The sequence below is a fragment of the Littorina saxatilis genome, unplaced genomic scaffold, assembly GCF_037325665.1.
Source record: "Littorina saxatilis isolate snail1 unplaced genomic scaffold, US_GU_Lsax_2.0 scaffold_444, whole genome shotgun sequence".
NCBI lineage: Eukaryota > Metazoa > Mollusca > Gastropoda > Littorinimorpha > Littorinidae > Littorina > Littorina saxatilis.
This window is the reverse complement of record NW_027125803.1, coordinates 47,714-67,889: the sequence shown is the minus strand read 5'-3', so window position 1 is coordinate 67,889 and position 20,176 is coordinate 47,714. Positions and strand designations below refer to the sequence as shown.

Below are 20,176 nucleotides of genomic sequence, written 5' to 3'. Positions count from 1 at the left end.
ACATCTAACAAACCTGAGTGGTGAAAAAAAAAAAATAATTATATCGCCTACTCGACCTAAATGTAAGAACAGTGTTAACTTTTTTACGCATTTTCTTTAATACATCGAAACCTGTCAATGTATTTGGCCACTGGGCAAAAGAAAGTAAACAAGGAGATAAAAATGTTTGGCCAATCGTTTTCGATTGCTGTCATCACCACTGCCCTTCCGTCTGTGTGTCTGTCAGTCTTTCTCTGTGTATCTCTGCCTGTGTGTTCGTGCTAGTCTGTCTGTCTGTCTGTCTCTGTCTGTCTGTCTGTCTGTCTGTCTGTCTGTCTCTCTGTCTCTCTGTATCTCTGTTTGTCTATCTGTTTGCATGTCACTGTGTGTCTCTCTCTCTAAGTCTGTCAGTCTCAATCAGTCTTTTTTGTGTGTACCTATGCCTGTGTGTGAGTGCGTGTCTGTCCGTCTGTCTGTCCGTCTGTCTCTCCGTCTGTCTGTCTTTCTGTCTGTCTGGCTATCTCTCTAAGTATGTCAGTCACAATCAGTATTTCTCTGTGGATCTCTGTCTGTGTGTGCGTGCGTGTCTGTCTGTCTGTCTGTCTGTCTGTCAGTCTCAATCAGTCTGTCTCTGTGTATCTCTGTCTGTCTGTCCGTCCGTCTGTCTGTCTGCCTGTCTCTCTATTAAGTCTGTCAGTCATTCTGTCTCGGTCTATCTATTCGTCTCTCTTTGTCTCCCTCTCTCTGTCTCTCCCTCTCTCTGTCCCATTTTGCCTTTGAGAAAACAGGCAATTGATCTCTCTCTTTGTATCTACTTCTGTTTTCTTTGTGGGTTCCTGCCTTTTTTGTGCATTTTGCTTTCTGTTTTTTTTTCTATATGTGCATCTTTCTGGATACTTTTAGACATCTTTGAAACCCAAAATCAATGCTTTGACGCTGAATCATTTATTTGAGCTTTTGCCGTCCTGTCGCCAACTGACGTTATCGTTGCTAACTGGAAACATGAGTCAACTGCTGATGAAAAAAATAAGTGTGTATGTAGAGCAGAGGGGTGTGTGTGGGGGGGGGGGGGGGGGGGGGGTGAGAGATGGGGTAGAATGGTGGAGGTGGTGGGAGAGGGATTGCACTGACATAATCTGCGTGTGAAGTGGATTCTAGACGGAGTGTGTGTGTGCTTGTGTTCATGTGTGTGTGTGTGTGTTTGTGTGTGTGCGTGTGTATGTGTGTGTGTGTGTCTATGTCTGTGTGTATGGGTCTGTGTGTGTGTGTATGTGTGCGTGTGTGTGTGTCTGTGTGTGTGTGTGTGTGCGAAAGTGCATGCGTGTGTGTGCGTGCAAGCGTGTGTGTGTATGTGTGTTTGCGTGTTTGCGTGCGTGCGTGCATGCGTGTGTGTGTGTGTGTGTGCGTCCGTCCATACTTGCATTTGTGCCTGCGTGGGTGTGGCGCGTACCTGCGTACGCGTTTGGCTGTTGAGTACGCGTATGGATCTGTTTGCGTGTGACGTGCACGTGCGGGCGATGTATGAGCAATTCTAAGCGACAGGTAACTGACACTGAACAGCAAAAAGTATAGAGCATAATCATCACTTAGGTTAAGCTTTTTAAACAGAAAGTGAAGGCGGAGTGAAAAAGAAAAGATGAACGCGAACAACTGACCTCTCTATGATCGGAAAAACAAAAGGGACTTTTCTAGGATTTTAAATGATGATTACAAATGATTTCTTGGATTTCAAATGATTTCTATGATTTCAATTGATTGCTATGATTTTAAATGCTTTTTGAAATGTGAAATGATTTCAACGATTTCAATTAATTTCTAATATTTCAAATGATTTTTATGATTTCAAAAGGATATTGCTATGATATCGGTTGCTTCTCGATTTTTTATTTATTTGTTTTCTTATTTCACATCATGTTCGGTTTCGTTTGAAAAACATACTGAAATTGATTGAAATTTTGGCCAAGCAATACTCGATGAAGGCCAGACTTTGGTATTGCATTTCAGCTTGGAGGCATATAAATTAATTGATGAATTTGGTCATTAAAAATCTAAAAATTGTAATTATTTTATTTTTAAACAATCCAACAACATTTTCATCTTATGTTTCATCATTTTCTGATTCCAAAAACATAAATATGTTATATTCGGATTACAAACAAGCTCTGAAAATTAAAATTATGAAAACTATGAATAAAATGAATTTTCTGAAATCGATTTAAAAGCAATGTCATCTAAATCATTGTCGGTTCCTGATTCCAAAAACATATAAATATGATATGTTTGGATTAAAAACAATCTCAGAAAGTTAAAAAGATAGAGATTCAGAAAAGCGTGGTATCCTGCTTTGCGCAACTACTACCGCGCTATTCTGGCTCGTCAATTTCACTGCCTTTGCCATGAGCGGGGGACTGACGATGCTACGTAAGCCTATACGGTCTCGCAGTGCGTTCTGTTTCATTCTTCGAGTTGGACAGCTTGACTAAATGTTGTATGTTCGCCTTACGCAACTTGTTATTTCTGATTTCTGATTCGAAAAACCTTCTCTTGCAAAGTATGATGGCCAACTTTGAGTAACTATAATTTGATACTTTCTTTCCCTCGCAAATCATATTGTATTTTGGAGACGATTCTGTTCATGTTTTATATGCAGGAAAAGACCTTCACCCCATGTTAAAACATACTGACCCTTTTTCTCTGACATTAGGTTTTGGTTTTGTATGTTATTTTATATTCATTGATTGTGTGATATTATTAAAGAAATTCGAAACACCAGCTCGAGCAAAGTGTGCTCACCCGCTTGAAATTAAGTCATTAGATTTCTTCCCGTATAGATTATATCATTGCAAATTAAGATAGCTCGATCTATCCATGTTTATCACTTGGGATACGATCTTCTTTCCATTTTGGAACTTGCTGGGCCTTTTACTTTGACCTTGGTTGTTTTTGTATTTGTTTGTTTTTCACAATGTTTCTGTTTTGTTTTGTTTTCAAAATATGATTGATTCTTTCAAATAACCTGGGGAGCAAAGTATGTTCTCCCACTGATAATTGTTTTCTTCTTTTTCGTCCAGATGATTTTGCACATCGAGTTGAATCTGCCCATTCTTTTATTTAGGATTAAATCTTCCCTCCAATTCCACATTACCCCCCGCGGGTTAGGGGGAGTCCCATATTGGTTGGGACTAGAAAGAATTTACCCGATGCTACCCAGCATGTCGTAAGAGGCGACTAACGGTTCTGTTTCTTCTCTTCTTTTGTCTTATTTCTGCCTTACCGGTCCTTTCACCTATATTTCCTTCCAAGAAAACTCTCCCTACTATTCCCTGCAGTTTTCCAATTCTTTTCTTGTTGTCTTATTTCTACCTGACTGGATCCATCACCTTTATTTCACTTACCAAAAGTCTTCTTTTCCACATCCTTATTACTCTGCACCCCGCATGTCGTATGAGGCGACTAACGGATTCTGTTTCTCCTTTAACCCTTGTTAAGTGGTTCTTGTATAGAATATAGTCAATGTTTGTAAAGATTTTAGTCAAGCAGTATGTAAGAAATGTTTAGTCCTTTGTACTGGAAACTTGCATTCTCCCAGTAAGGTCATATATTGTACTACGTTGCAAGCCCCTGGAGCAATTTTTTGATTAGTGCTTTTGTGAACAAGAAACACTTAACAAGTGGCTCTATCCCATCTCCCCCCTTTCCCCTATCCCATCTCCCCCTTTCCCTCGTCGCGATATAACCTTCGTGGTTGAAAACGACGTTAAACACCAAATAAAGAAAGAAATTCCACATTTACTGACTCTTTTCTCTGATGTCAACTTGTATTGGTTGTGTGTGTTATTCTATTTAACCCGATACATTTTCTTTTAAACAGCGATTACGCCCCAAAAAGAAGAAGTTTGTTTTCGATTTTTGTCGTGGCCTAGTTTTGACGTCCGTTGACCCATTTTCTATCGATGTAACTAAATAACGTCGTTCCTGTGTGAATAACACTTTAAATCCATGGGATGTGACAGGGCACAGTGACCTCGTGGTTTTTGTTTGTTTGTTTGTTTGTTTGCTTAACGCCCAGCCGACCACGAAGGGCCATATCAGGGCGGTGCTGCTTTGACATATAACGTGCGCCACACACAAGACAGAAGTCGCAGCACTGGCTTCATGTCTCCCCCAGTCACATTATTCTGACACTGGACCAACCAGTCCTAGCACTAACCCCATAATGCCAGACGCCAATTGCCAATTTTAAAGTCTTAGGTATAACCCGGCCGGGGTTCGAACCCACGACCTCCCGATCACGGGGCGGACGCCTTACCACTAGGCCAACCGTGCCGGTGACCTCGTGGGTAAGACGCCGGCCTCACAAGCGGAAGGTCGTGGGTTCGAATCCCGGCCGCGCCTGGTGGGTTAAAGGGTGGACGTTGTTTTGATTTCTCAGGTCAACGTATGTGCATACCTGTCAGTACCTTATCCCCCCTTTGTGAGTACACGCAAGTACAAGACCAAGTGCGCATGGAAAAGGTCCTGTAATCCATGTCAGAGTTCGGTGGGTTATAGAAACATAAAAATACCAAGCATACACCCCCCGAAAGCGGCATGTGGCTGTCTAAATGGCGGGGTTAAAACAGTCAAACACGAAACAAACGTGGGAGTTTCAGCCCATGATCGAAGAAGAAGAAGAAGACACATACGAACATTGGGATAAGTTCTTCCTTCCATTTTGACACTGACTGGCCCTGGCCAAAGTCTCCCTTTAAGTCTTAGCATAAAAAGTAAACGTCAGATTTGCAAAATTGCATTCTGTTACAAACATGGAGGTTTTAAATACAACACACCCTTTTGGTATTTGCATTTGTGATGCAGAAAAGTGCATGTGTTTCTTCAAATTCATTGGCCAATTTTCCACCCCAAGGACGATGCAACCATACTACGTATCAAGTTTTTGCACAGAACCACCACGGATAGAAAGCTAGGACACAAATCATAACCTTTTTCCCAAAGAATATTGCCAAAGGCAAAAACACAATACAACCAAGCCTTATAAAATGTCGAACAAAGCACCCAGCCAATCACAACTTAGACACGTGTGCGAATCAAACTGCCCTCTGACCCATTACAAATACAACAACACCATATAATAAAGTGTCAAATACATCTGAGAGCCTACGAAAATGCCGGCACGCATTTGTAACAAAACCATCCTGGCTGCTCCCGTCGCGATATAACCTTCGTGGTTGAAAACGACGTTAAACACCAAATAAAGAAAGAAAGAAAGATCCTGGCTGCTTTTTCTGCAAAGCAGGATTTCCTTTATGAATTCATTTCTTAAAAGTCCTTGTCTACATTTTTATACCGAAATCGCCATTTGACCATTAAAATGCAGAGTCTATTATCTACAAATATCAGCAATACACCCCCTTTCGATCAGGAAAGACGAAGCCAGTGTAGCCGTTTGAAAATTCATTGTAGTATTCCAGCGTAGTACTCATAGTAGGATATCCTTATTTGGAAAATGCCAAGCGCAAAACTCCTCTAAAATCCCGTGCATTTCGTGCGTTTCAGGGCCGGACTAGGCGAAGAGGAGGGGGGGGGGGGGTTGCCAGTGGTGGCCCAGGGGGATGTCCCCCCTGGCGGCAGGGGCGGATCAGTTCATTTTATGACTGGTTTTTTTCAAAAGTACATTGTGAAGATGTGGTGTGAAGGCGCGAAGTGCCGAGCCGACGGCGCGAAGCGCCTAGCTTGGTAGGGGGGTCCGGGGGCATGCCCCCCCGGAAAATTTTGAAAAAAAGGATGCAAAATGGTGCAATCTGGTGCATTCTGAGGATGATCAGTACCAGTTTCAGGCAGCAGATTTTGTCACTGATTAATACTCCAAAAATTGAAACTCAATGTAAAATAAAGAAATGCATACCTCATTCAATATTTTTATTTTTTGGAAACCCTAGAACCCACCCCCCCCCCCCCCCCCCTCGTTGTGGGGGTCAGGGGGCGAAGCCCCCTGAAGCTGACGGGTAGGTCATATTCTGAGATAGGAAAATGGTCGCTCCTTGCATGAAACGGCATAAAATAAGCAATAATAAAAAAAAAATTAAATAAGTAAGGTACATGTTTAGGCTAGGGGGGGGGTTGCGCAACCCCCATAACCCCCCCGGTAGTCCGGCCCTGCGTTTGAAAAAAAGCGTGGACAGTGCTCCAGTGTCAAACTGTTGCTGCATTTGTTTGGGCGTGGCTACAAGCACAGTGACATGAATTTGATTGGTCAGTATTTTTAGGCAAAGCACATGTTCTTAGCAAACAGAAAACAAAATATTGGAAGCGTGAGTCACGCTACCCAAAAATAAAATCTTTTTTTACATATATTTTTTTTCTATAACTTTTTTCCCCATGGTTCATTCATCATTTGACATAATTTTGTATCGAAATCTAACCATAAGATTATTGAAAAAAAGCAAAAATGTAGACGACCACCTTTAACGAACACAAATGACAACCTGCGGCGTTTTGATTCATAAAAAGTCCCATCCTACACAGGAAGCAGTCAAAAGTTATTTTGTTGTTGGTTCAAGCGGAGGGATGCCTGACCTTATCACACGTCAAAGTCTGGCAGGATCTCAAATAAGGAGCGGCAGAGTTCATTCTATCCGTACATATGTTTCCTTTCTTGGTTCAGTGCCTCAAGGTTTGGTGTCAAGTTTTGTTTTGTGGGTGTGGGTTGTTCTATTGCATGCAATTGTTTGCTGGGTTATTTTGGAAGCTCTGCATAACTCCCCTGAGCTAATGTTATTTTGAACATTAAAGGTAGAACCTTTCATGGTGACGTCCACCAACCTGAATCTAGCAATTGCGAAAGTACGAAAATAGACGTACGCGATAAATGGGAAAGACATTTTAAGAAAAAAAAACCCAGAACATTAAATCAAAAGGTTACATAAAGCGGTAATCTGACAAATTTGTTACAATTCCTCATTCAAATATTAATTCATCTATCACTTGACTTTACATAGGCTTTTGAGTGAGTGAGTGAGTGTGTGTGTGTGTGTGTGTGTGTGTGTGTGTGTGTGTGTGTGTGTGTGTGTGTGTGTGTGTGTGTGTGTGTGTGTGTGTGTGTGTGTGTAAGTGTGTGTATGTGCGTACGTGCGTGCGTGTGTGTGTGTATGTGTGGGTGGGTGTGTGTGTGTGTGTGTGTGTGTGTCTGTGTGTGTGTGTGTTTGTGCGTGTGTGCGTGCGTGCCATTTTGTGCCTTGACATATTTTTTCCCAAAAGCTAGCTCCTCAACCCCCCCCCCCCCCCAAAAAAAAAAAAATCTCTATGAAAAAAAATCGCAAAACATATTTTTTAATTAAAAGGGGGTGGACCTGAGGCTCTGTTGGCGTGTACGAGTTACTAGACAATCCATATAGATCTCTCCCACACAATACGTTCTATCAAGTTATAAAAACAGAAGATGTAACTGAACCCGCCATGTTTGCCGCACTCTCTCAAATGTGGAAAGCACTCCACCCAATTCCTAATAACAGTATTGTGCAAGTCAGTATTGACGACTTTTGGGCTGACCTAGGATGAGCCCAGAGGACAAAAACACATGGATAAAAACGGCCATCCACGTAAAAATCCGCTTGTGCAAAAACACTTGTGTGCGTGGGAGTTTCAACCCACGAACGCAGAAAAAGAAGAAGATGAAGACCCCAGGGCAGGGGCGGATCCGGGGGGGGGGGGTGGTCCGGGGATTCCGGACCCCCCCCCCCCCCCAGCCTGAAAAAAGTTAAAAAAAGAGAAGAAAAAAAAAAATGGAAAATAAAGAAAAACTTGATTTTTATCAAAATTTTCTGGGGGGGTGGTGGGGGGGGGGGGGAGCATACCCCCAAACCCCCATACGAGAAGGCCTTTGTCTACAAAGTGACGGTTTGAGAAATTAGTTCGGTAATTTATTAGCTCAGGTTAAACCAGATCGGACAATTGTCCTTGTTTTTGATCCAAATTTGTCTTCTTAACTTTTCTTGTTGGAAGCAGTATTAGGAAAGTTTTTTTTTTGCTCAGATTGCTCCATTTTCCCTGTTTATACCAAAGTTGTCCGGGGGGGGGGACCCCCCTAGGAGGTTCGAACGCTTTGCGCCCTCGCTTAGCTAAACGCTTCGCGTCGTCGAATTGTCCCTAACATTTGGGACCCCCCCCCCCCCCCCCCCCTAAAAATGATGTGATCCGCCCTTGCCCCAGGGGACTACCATTTTTTTTTCTCAATATTTACTTTTTCTGTCCTCTCCCCCCGCTGATGTTCTGCACAGGCCATTCGTCGAAACAAAGAAAACAGTCATAATTATTAGAATTACCAAAATTCTACCATTAACAAAACTCCGCAAAACAAGTGGTTGAAAACTGTGCGCCGTTGTTCACTGACCTCCGCGGTTGGTGTACGTATTACACACTCGCTGGATTAACATATCCGTTGAAGATGTTTTGCCTTGAGTTATGTATTGCATTGCAAAAGTTATTTAGTGTACATACAAGTTAGACCCGTAAACAGAACTTGATGATTGCAAAATTGGTCGATGAGAATGAACTGTAAGCAAACAGAACTATATGATTGGCACAATTGGTCGATGAGAATGAACTGTAAGCAAACAGAACTATATGATTGGCAAAATTAGTCGATGGGAATGAACTGTAAGCAAACAGAACCATATGCTTGGCAAAATTGGTCGATGAGAATGAACTGTGAGCGAACAGAACTATATGATTGGCACAATTGGTCGATGAGAATGAACTGTAAGCAAACATAACTATATGATTGGCAAACTTGGTCGATGCGAATGAACTGTAAGCAAACAGAACTGTATGATTGGCACAATTGGTCGATGAGAATGTACTGTAAGCAAACAGAACTGTATGATTGGCACAATTGGTCGATGAGAATGAACTGTAAGTAAACAGAACTATATGATTGGCAAACTTGGTCGATGCGAATGAACTGTAAGCAAACAGAACTGTATGATTGGCACAATTGGTCGATGAGAATGAACTGTAAGTAAATAGAACTATATGATTGGCACAATTGGTCGATGAGAATGTACTGTAAGCAAACAGAACTATATGATTGACAAAATTAGTCGATGAGAATGAACTGTAAGCAAACAGCGAGGGAGTCTGACCTATTGGTGTCTTGGAAATATCGGTCGATGAGAATAACCAAACTACACAGCGAAGAAGTCTGACTTATTATTATCCATAGAAAATTGGACAATCAGAAATAACTGAGCCGAATAGACGAGGACTTTGATTTATTCGTTGCTATAGAAGATCAGTCAGCAATTGGTTTTGTTTCCTTCTATTCTCCGATTCTCTATGACTCGGTGCACAATAAACCGTGTTCATGTGCATTTTCCCGTGAACGATAATGAGATAAATGTTCTGTGTTGTTTATTCGGAATCAGGTGGTAAGTAAATTCTTTTTCGTTTAGTAATATACCATACCAATACATACACAGACTGACGGCGACCTCACGAATAATTTGGCTATTCTTCAGAGCTATGTACCAACAATGTTGAAACAATGTTACGAAGGTTTGTTTTTTTTGTTTGTTTGCTTAACGCCCAGTCCACCACGAAGGGTGATATCAGGGCGGTGCTGCTTTGACATTTAACGTGCGCCACACACAAGACAGAAGTCGCAGCACAGGCTTCATATCTCACCCAGTCACATTATTCTGACACCGGACCAACCAGTCCTAGCACTAACCCCATAATGCCAGACGCCAGGCGGAGCAGCAACTAGATTGCCAATTTTAAAGTCTTAGGTATGACCCGGCCGGGGTTCTAACCCACGACCTCCCGCTCACTGGGCGGACGCCTTACCACTAGGCCACCGTGTTGCGGTAGTGGTACGAAGGTGATCAACATATCTTTACTTAACTGAGACATGTTAACCATACAGATTGATTGCATTAATAATTTCTGGTTCAATGTATTTCCTTGGCCTGCAGAAAAAGAATAAGACATACGAGCACATTTTGTTTGTCTACGCAATTATATTTGTATTTATTAATTTGTTTAATGACGTCTTATCCAAATGTGTTCGCTTTTGACATCAGAGATTTCAATTTGGAAGGGAGGGATTTGCCAAAAGAACTTTGTTTGACCCTTAATAAAGGACAAAACTCCATGTTGAAGACTGTACAAGGAAACTGACTCTTCTCCGACATCCGAGGAACACAGTTCGCAAGATTTCGGCCAATAAAAAAGTCCCATGCGCTTGTGTAAATGCAAAAAACACACCAGAACAACAACAAAAACCACTGCAATCAAAACAATGGGGACCGACATACCGACCCTAATTGTTTGGGCCATTTCATCGGGGAAAACGTCGTTGTAGCCCAATGATTGACGTAAATTTGGCACTGAAAGAAAAAAACGTTAACGATCAAGTGCGGCTTTGCACACACATCGGCGATCTAGCTTTTCTTTGGCGATGCACATGAATAAGAGAGTTCGATTTCGAATTATTAATCTCTGCGTCTGAAGAATGTCTAAACATCAGGAGAGAAAGAAACAGATAACAGACTGTGGAGAGGAGTTTCTCATTAAATTCACGCACAATTTGCTTTTTTTCTTTCAAAGAGGGGGAGGGGAGGATGAGATCACAGAAAAGTATAGAGAACAGGAGAGAGAGAGAGAGAGAGAGAGAGAGAGAGAGAGAGAGAGAGAGAGAGAGAGAGAGAGAGAGAGAGAGGGAGAGAGAGAGAGGGAGAGAGAGAGAGGGAGAGAGAGAGAAAGATAGAGAGAGAAAGAGAGAGAGAAAGAGAGAGACAGAGACAGAGAGAGAAATAGAAAGAGGGGGACAGAGAGAGAGAGAGAGAGAGAGACAGAGACAGAGAGACAGAGACAGAGAGAGAGAGAGAATGACACGAATATCCACATACAAAGACAGACCGAGAGACAGACACAGAGAGAGACGCAGAGAAAGAGAGACAGAGAGAGACAGAAAGGCAGACAGACAGAGAAAGAGCGAGAGACAGACAGAAATAGAGAGAGGTGATTGGAATGTTGTTATAAACCCCAATGTTGATACAAACTACCCGGCCAAATCTTATAAAGTCAATAGTAGGAGAAAAGTTGTTGATTTTATGGAGCAGTATGATCTCATTGACATATATAGAGCCTTACATGCTAATGTGAGACAGTATACATGGAGGCGGTTTCATAGTTCACAGCGAAGCAGACTTGATTATTTCCTTGTGTCAGAGCAGTTAGGTTTTGAGATTGTGAAAGCGGATATTACACCAGGTTACTACTCTGATCACTCAATTGTTGGAGTAAGTTTTAGAACTGATGTTGTTAAACGTGATAGACCCTTTTGGAAGTTTAATAATTCACTGTTGACAGACATGGAATTTGTAAATATAGTGAAGAAGGTTATTGTTGATGTAAAGATACAATATGCTTTACCTGTTTATAATGTGGACAATATTGACTTGATTGACGATGATGATCTACAGCTATTGATTGATGATCAGTTGTTTTTTGAGATGTTGTTGATGGAAATAAGAGGTAGATGCATTTCATATTCCTCATATAAAAAAAAAGGAAAGTAACAGAAAAGAAAAAGATCTTCTTTCTCAAATATACACTTTGGAAAGTAACTTGACAGAGTATAATATTCAACTTTTAGAGCAAACACGACAGGAGTTAAGTCAAATAAGGCAGAAAAAAGTGGATGGTATGATAATTAGATCCCGTGCGAAGTGGATTGGAGAAGGGGAAAAAAATACAAAATATTTTTGTAATTTGGAGAAAAGACAGTTTGTCCAGAAGTCCATGTGTTTTTTGCAGAAAGATGATGGTGAAATTATTCATGATAATGCTTTAATTGTTAAGGAAGCACAGACTTTTTATGAGGAATTATATACTTCAAGAGAAGCCGAACTGGTAAATCAAGAGATTGATGAAAACCTGGCTCATCCTGTATTAACAGATGCTGAGAGTAAACAATTGGAAGGTAGACTTACTCAATGTGAGCTACTCAAAGCTGTGAAAAAATTAAACGACAAAAGCCCAGGATCAGACGGGTACACTGCGGAATTCTTCAAGTTTTTATATTTAGTCAAGTTTTGACTAAATATTTTAACATCGAGGGGGAATCGAAACGAGGGTCGTGGTGTATGTGTGTGTGTGTGTGCGTGTGTGCGTGTGTGTGTGTGTGTAGAGCGATTCAGACTAAACTACTGGACCGATCTTTATGAAATTTGACATGAGAGTTCCTGGGTATGAAATCCCCGAACGTTTTTTTCATTTTTTTGATAAATGTCTTTGATGACGTCATATCCGGCTTTTCGTGAAAGTTGAGGCGGCACTGTCACGCCCTCATTTTTCAACCAAATTGGTTGAAATTTTGGTCAAGTAATCTTCGACAAAGCCCGGGGTTCGGTATTGCATTTCAGCTTGGTGGCTTCAAAATTAATTAATGACTTTGGTCATTAAAAATCTGAAAATTGTAAAAAAAAATAAAAATTTATAAAACGATCCAAATTTACGTTTATCTTATTCTCCATCATTTGCTGATTCAAAAAACATATAAATATGTTATATTCGGATTAAAAACAAGCTCTGAAAATTAAATATATAAACATTATTATCAAAATTTTTTTTTCGAAATCGTTTTAAAAACACTTTCATCTTATTCCTTGTCGGTTCCTGATTCCAAAAACATATAGATATGATATGTTTGGATTAAAAACACGCTCAGAAAGTTAAAACGAAGAGAGGTACAGAAAAGCGTGCTATGCAGCATAGCGTAACCACTACCCCGCTCTTCTTGTCAATTTCACTGCCTATGCCGTGAGCGATGGACCACGAGTATACGGTCTTGCTGCGTTGCATTGCGTTCAGTTTCATTCTGTGAGTTCGACAGCTACTTGACTAAATATTGTATTTTCGCCTTACGCGACTTGTTCTATTCTGACTTAGGAAAGTTTATGTTACGGTCTATAAATTGTGGATTTGAGAAAGGAGAAATGTCAGTGACTCAGAGACAGGGCGTTATAGTATGTATTCCAAAGGAAGGGAAAAATAAAACACTTTTGAAAAATTGGAGACCAATTACTCTGTTAAATACGGTCTATAAGATTGCATCAACGTGCATTGCAGAACGGTTTAAACGTGTTTTGCCAAATCTGATTCATGATGATCAAAAAGGCTTCTTGAAAGGAAGATATATTGGTGAAAACGTCAGATTAATATATGATACCCTGTTCTACTCAAATAAACATAATATACCTGGCCTACTTTTGATGGTCGACTTTGAAAAGGCTTTCGACAGTGTTGCCTGGTCATTTATTGAAAAATCTTTGAGCAAATTTAACTTTGGAAATGACATGAAACGATGGATTTTTACTTTTTATTGCAAAATTAAGTCCTGTGTTTCAGTCAATGGTCGGTATTCAGCATGGTTTAATGTAGGTCGAGGCACCCGGCAAGGGGATCCGCTGTCACCTTATCTATTTTTGATTTGTGCTGAAATATTGTCTCTTATGGTACGCCAGAACAAAAAGATTGGTGGTATGAATATTCTTGGCGAAAATATTTTATTGTCACAATTCGCTGATGATACCAGTCTGTTTCTTGATGGTACAGAGCAATCTTTTTGCGAAAGTATAAAAGTGTTACAACATTTTGCATCACTGTCAGGTCTGAGAATGAACTATGATAAAACAATTGTAGTTTGGATAGGACCTTTAAAGTTTAGCAAAAGAAGATTTTTGCCTGATATGAATTTTACCTGGAACCCGGATAATTTTAAAGCACTTGGCGTTATTTTTTCGGTGAATATATCCGAGGTTGTTTTTCTTAACTATAGAAATAAGTTAAAGGAAATTCAAAAACTTCTGAATTCATGGACCAGAAGGAACCTGACACCTTTTGGTAAAATAACAGTCCTAAAAACCTTGGCTATTTCCAAATTGACACATTTGTTTACTAATTTACCTGATCCAGACGAACAGTTTATGATGGAGTTAAATAATATTTTTTTCAAATTTCTTTGGGATGGAAAAAGAGATAAAATTAAAAGAAGTACGGTCACCCAACCCTATGAAGATGGAGGATTAAAGATGGTTGACGTGAAAAGTTTTCTGTCATCTCTAAAAATCGTTTGGTTAAAAAGAGTTGATGGCCTTACTGGATTAATATCAAGATTATTGTTTAAAGCATGTCCATCTGTTACAACAATTAATATGAGAGGAGAGGAATTTGCAAATGTTTTGATGCAGAGAATGGAAAACCCGTTTTGGACCAATGTTTTTAAACATTATAAGAAACTACATGGAAAATGTGACCCTATAACCTTTAACGATTTTGTATCAGAATGTTTACATTATAATGTTAATATTCGGAGAGATAAAAAGACAGTGTACATTCAAAATTGGATCGACAATGGAATAGCTCAGATTGGTCATATTTTGGGACAAAATGGATACTTATCCTATAATGCGTTTAAAATCAAATATCCAAATGTGCGAGGCGATTTTGTATTGTATCAAGGTGTAATCCAGGCTGTTAAGAAATATCAGAGAAAAATCGGCTTAGAATTTGATAAACATTTTATTATGACAGAGCCCATTGTGTGGAAATGTATTTGTAAAGGTAAGACACAACTTATTTACAAAAAACTGATTGAACATACTACGGTCCCAAAATGTATCGAAAAATGGTCTGAATCTTTAGACTGTTTGTTAGATAAGAAGGCTATTTTTCAACATGTTTTTAAAACAACAAAAGACACTTGTCTGAGATGGTTCCAGTACCGATTATTGTACAGAATTTTGCCCACAGAAAGGTTTCTATTTTTGCGAAAAATTGTGGATACGTCATTGTGTACATTTTGTGGTAGAAATGAAGAAACCCTTTTACATATGTGCACATCTACAATACTGGAAACAGGCAGTAAAACAACAGAGTCCTGACTTTAAGCTTGTGTTGTAGCTTACTGGGCACAACCTTGTTCATGTTTACAATTTGATATGTTTGTGTACATGTTTGTAAACCATAATAAAGGTTTGAACCTCACTGTTTGCGTTTGTCTGATTTTTTATGCAATTTATATTGTTGGTTTTTGTGACAAAAATAGCATCAGAAAGCGGGACATAATTTTGAAGAAGAAGTGAAGTGCTCAGTGCATTTAAAACTAGCAGCAAAGAAGTAAACTCTGTGTATAATGATAGTATATATTAAACACTTTACCTAATGAACACATCTCCATTACACAAATTCGTGACATTTGACCTTTGATGCAGGTCAAAATAATGATGTTTGCACGTTACATTCGTTTCCACTTGCATCAACTGAGTTGTGTTCTGCTTCCAGAACACAGAAGTGCTTCAGTAGAACAATATTTTGTTTAGAATGCATCACACACTATCAGTCTTTCTAAAACTAGTGCAATTCACGATGAAAAGTTAAACACGGTACCACTAGAGGAACGCGTATCTGGCAAATCACGTTTAGTCTCCACCTGTGACGTCCGCAACACTGCCGCTCAACCCATCCAGGAAGCTGACGCACTTGTGTTTTGCACCCTGAATCGGAAGAGCGTGAGTAAGCGGTCAGCGTGTAGACCACAAATTGCAAGATGCGTGGACACGCTAAAACAAACGAGCATCATTGGTCGAATAGTTTCCACTGACGCGGTGTGCCGTACAACACATTCGTTCGGGGTTACGCCACGTGCCTGCATCTCACGCTAGCTGTGGCCTTCTACAAAGCTTATTGAGGTAAGTGTTATCATTAATGCTCATTATGTATTGATAAAAGTGCCACTGATTGAACATTTAGTCCCTCCAACAGAAATATTCCTTGATGATTGTCCGAGATAGTGTGTACTCTTGTCGTCTGCTTTCGTCTCCACGGTGACGAACGAGCAACCCAAATCAATATTCTCGCAAAACTACAATATTGTTAACTGATTTTTGTAGAAATCAAATGAAGAAGGTTTGGTTAATAAATAATAACTGACGTCCATTTGGAATTTAATGTGCACGGCCCAATCTGATCGGACGTTTTTAAGCCAACGAAAATCAGACCTTTTTGGTTTCTGTTGTGACGTTCAGAACAACGAAACATGATATTCGGAGTAATAATAAAAGCATGTTAGTTCTGCAAGTTTGTTTGCATACATTATTAATAAATCACCAATAAAAGCGCGGTCTTGTTGGTTCTAAAAGAAATTAAAGCAAGCATGCAGAAAAATAATCCATTTGGGGTCGCGTATCAGTAGATTTCGTTTCTCCTGTGACATACGCTCTCGAACACGCGTGCGAAGTATCAGATCTAAGTCTATAAAATGCAAAAGCAAACAAATGTTTTCCTTTGATTTCGTATTTCATATATGGCATGTGCATTTTAAGTTTTTAAATGTGCTGCCCGAAATTTGGCGTTTTGTAAACGGGAGTCACAGTGGAGACGAAGTTTAATCGCAGCAGTTGTTTCCTTGTGACCTACGTCACAGTTAGTTTGCGGCCTGTATTTATTGTTTACTTTGGAAGTTGTATGCCTAAAGCATATCATTTATAATACTTTTAGACTTGTCTAAACAAATAGTTTAAAAAAAGAGGCTGTCTTTTGTAGTAAAACTAAGAGATATGTTTGTTGGTTACCATGGAAGCTAGTTACACTTCTCTCATGGCTTCTTCGTACCATACGCTTCTGATTATCGATTTTGGTACTGATTTGTAACTTGCAGATGGCCCTTTTGTTTGTAAAACTTGATATCTCATATTTTATGCACATTCTGGTGCATGTTTCAATGCAAAAAGAGTTAGTTTCTGAGCAAGCATTTCTTTACAGCAGTCCCTGCAATGATGAAGGCCCTCCGAGAAAGAGAGTGAAAAATCGGCCACCGTTCTCAGCATCGCGTATCTGTGTGTAACCTCTTTCATTGACAAGATACTCTTGTTTCCCTGCAGCCTTGACCAGTGAGTCGGTTACCTACAGCACCAAACAGTGCATGGCTGGGGGGAGAGAGAGAGAGAGAGGGGGGGGGGGGGTAGCTGGCTAAACTCAGTGGGGTGTCCGGTGTCACTGAAGTCAGCAGGAAGAGCATTGGAGAGAAATAGAGAGGTGTACTCTTCCAAACAATTTCCAAGGATCAGTTGTCAGGGCTTAGGGTAGTCAGTGAGGGAGAGTGAGAGCGGTTTGTGTACAGTCCGACTGAAGAGTGAAAAGTCGCTGCCACAAGATCGACATGCAGTCAATAAAGCCAGACAAGAAGAATGATTATGACATGCGGCTCTATCTGCTGGGTTTTTTTTTAATTCAAACTGGTTTTCAACGCTTATTCTCACAAAGCATCTGCACACCTGCCTCTGCCTCTGTGCTGTGTTTGTGTGGCTGCTTTCGTATGATGTCAGTGCATGGTGAGTGCGTTCACTGCCTTGTCACCACTTCCCCACCTTTTTCAGAATGTTTTCTTGGAGTTGGATAATTCTCCTTACTCCTTGCCCCCTCCTTACTCCTCGCCCCCTCCTAACTTCAGTTCATACTTTATTGCGTGCCGACTGACCAGTCGGTGTGGCGTCCGTGTAGAGAAGAAGGGAATAAGGTTACACAATGCGCTAGTGTGAGACGCCAAGTTTCGTGTTTCGAGTTGCTGTAGTAAATATAGAGTAAACTTTGTCTTTGGGACTGACTTTCTGTTGTGTGCTATCCGTCTTTCGACTTACGTAAGAGAAATCCCATTTCGAGCTCAGGGTACTTTGTACACATAGATAAAGAGGGATAATTCCGGACCAGAATTTCTTTGTGTGCTACTGCGCGAATTTTTGACTTAACCGTTTGTGAGTTAGCTGGATTTGCCTGTATGTAATACTTGCAGCAAAGGTGATCAGTTTTCATTTTGATTTTTTCTCTGCATACTTTTTATTATTATGGATTCATTTATTTTTCAGTTTCAGACTTCTAGTACAATAATGTTCTGCATTTTGTTTTCAGTACAAGTTCCCTCAGCTTTCTGCAGATGCTTACCAACAGACTGAAGTTGCACAACTCACCGGACATAATTCCAGGTGTGATTTTACTTTCTGATTTCACTGTTCAGATCTTATTCGCATAGATTTCTCCACAAAATAGATTTAAGCTCTCGGACAGTGTTTTAATTTTTAGAGGAAAGTCTTCCTATCCAATAAAGTACACTTGTAATTATTCTTTGATTGCAGAAAAAGTTATCTTGCAATCGTCCTTGGTATTGTGAGTGGAGTGAGGGGATGATGTACTCAGAACTTGCTTGTGGAGGTTTTGCATAACCCTGTATGTTCTGTCCTCTTTCAGCATTCAGCATGGCAGCTGGGTGGAGGTCACTTTCACCACTGTACGAGGCAACACCGAAGTATACAGTGGGGTGGTGGTGGGACTCAGACCAGGGGAGGCCGTGTCAACTTTCTTCGGAAGAAGGGAGATGCATACATCTTCCCAGACGTGGAGGACATTTCATGGGTGGATGCTGGCAGCGTTAGACTGCTAAATGTCCCAACTGTCGGCCGTAGAGGGCAACATATGTTTGACTGATTTTTTATGCACTTCATCTTTTGATTATCGTGGATGAACATAGTTTTTACGCTGGTTTCTTTTTCATGTTTTTACAACACATTTTTGTACTCCTGGAGCATCTTGCATCATTTCTTAAATTGTTCTTCGGTAACTACCCACCCTTTCCCATCATAAGTTTGCATTTCAGCAGTTCTAAAACTTGTGGAGCCACGACCTTCTTTTACTCCTAATCTCACAGTTTTTATCACTGTCTGGTATTGATTATGTTGGTATATGGTGTATTTGATAAATTTATCAATAATTGACAGAAATTTAAAGTTTTTTTGTGTGTTTTATTGCATGATGTCAATTTTTACAGTCACATGACGCACACGCGTCAGTCTCAATTTTAACACTCAAATCATCTTCAATCACAACACATTTTTAGAAAATGATAAGAAAAATGGTCCTTTTCATGCTCCTAACTCAGTGTGCTTTATGTTTTCACCATGAAGGCCATGACACCTCTGCGCATCTGAAAACATCACAATAGACACAAAGAAATGTGCGATTTCCTCCATTTGGGTTCCACGTGACATACAGAACATTTGGTTATTCACACAAAATGAATAATGTGTAAGTAACTGCAACAACATAAAAACAACTGTCTTTGTATGACAAAAACAATATATGAAAGACCTGCATACAATGCTGTTATCATAGTGTAGGTGAAATTGTTTATCCCCTCTGTTGCGTATGTCACGGTTTCCACTATAGTCATTGGTACTGCGTGGAAAATGAATAGGTTTTTCTTCTCATGTTTCACTTAGGATACAAGACCTTGAATGTCTGCCAACATTGCAAAATAATTTCAGCAGGAATATTGGTTCATTGTTTGAATAACTATACCAGGTGGAAACCATGTGACATACAAGACACCACTCACGTTGGTTAACTCTTGGTGATGTTTTACTGAAACCGGCATGTGCTTTGTTTATTAATTGCATTAAGGCATTAAAATAGTGTCTAAACTTTAAGAAAAAGTGGGTTTGGCTTTGTTTTTATAATGTTTATTTTTTTACCCCAATGTCCCAGGTTGTGATCCAGTATTGTAGATGTGCACATATGTTTTGGGAGTGTGATAAAGTGCAGACTTTTTGGATAGAATTTGTAAATTGGCTAAAGGCGAACTGCACCCATTGCAACAATTTAAAACTGTCTAAAGAACTGGTTCTTCTTGGAGTGGCGAACAATGTAGTCACCGATAAAGCTTTTGATGTGTTATTAATCTGTGCCAAACACCATGTATATATTTCCAAAATGAACAAAAAGACCCCTCATTTTCAGACATTTAGTAGAAACTTTAAGCAAAGATTTATTTGTGAAAAGTATAACGCAGTTGTGAATAATACAGTAGATAAATTCTACAAGGATTGGCGCCTGTATATGCACGTTTTGATGTAACCCTTAGGTTTTTTCGTTCCTAAAACCTTTTGATAATGCGACCACCAAACCACTGAACATCCCCCCCTCCCCATTCCATCCTCCCACCCCATGTATGTTGTAATTGTCCAAGTGTGTTTTTCTGTTATATGTTTCTGTCCTTTCGGTTAGGTGATGTCCTGTAATGTACAGCATATACATGTAAAAAAAAAAAATGTACAAAAAGAGTATAAAAAAAAAAATAAAAAAAAAA

General features: G+C 39.9%; 1 protein-coding gene and 1 long non-coding RNA gene across 3 annotated transcripts in view; one reads left to right on the top strand and one right to left on the bottom strand.

Annotated features, from left to right (window-relative positions):
• Positions 1–20,176, bottom strand: part of LOC138954267 (uncharacterized) — a 55,079-nt gene that overhangs the window by 28,747 nt on the left and 6,156 nt on the right. The window lies entirely within an intron of this gene.
• LOC138954264 (uncharacterized) lies at positions 14,906–18,818 on the top strand. The gene is made up of 3 exons (XR_011451777.1): positions 14,906–15,731; positions 17,947–18,020; positions 18,283–18,818. It is a non-coding gene; the product is annotated as an uncharacterized lncRNA (long non-coding RNA).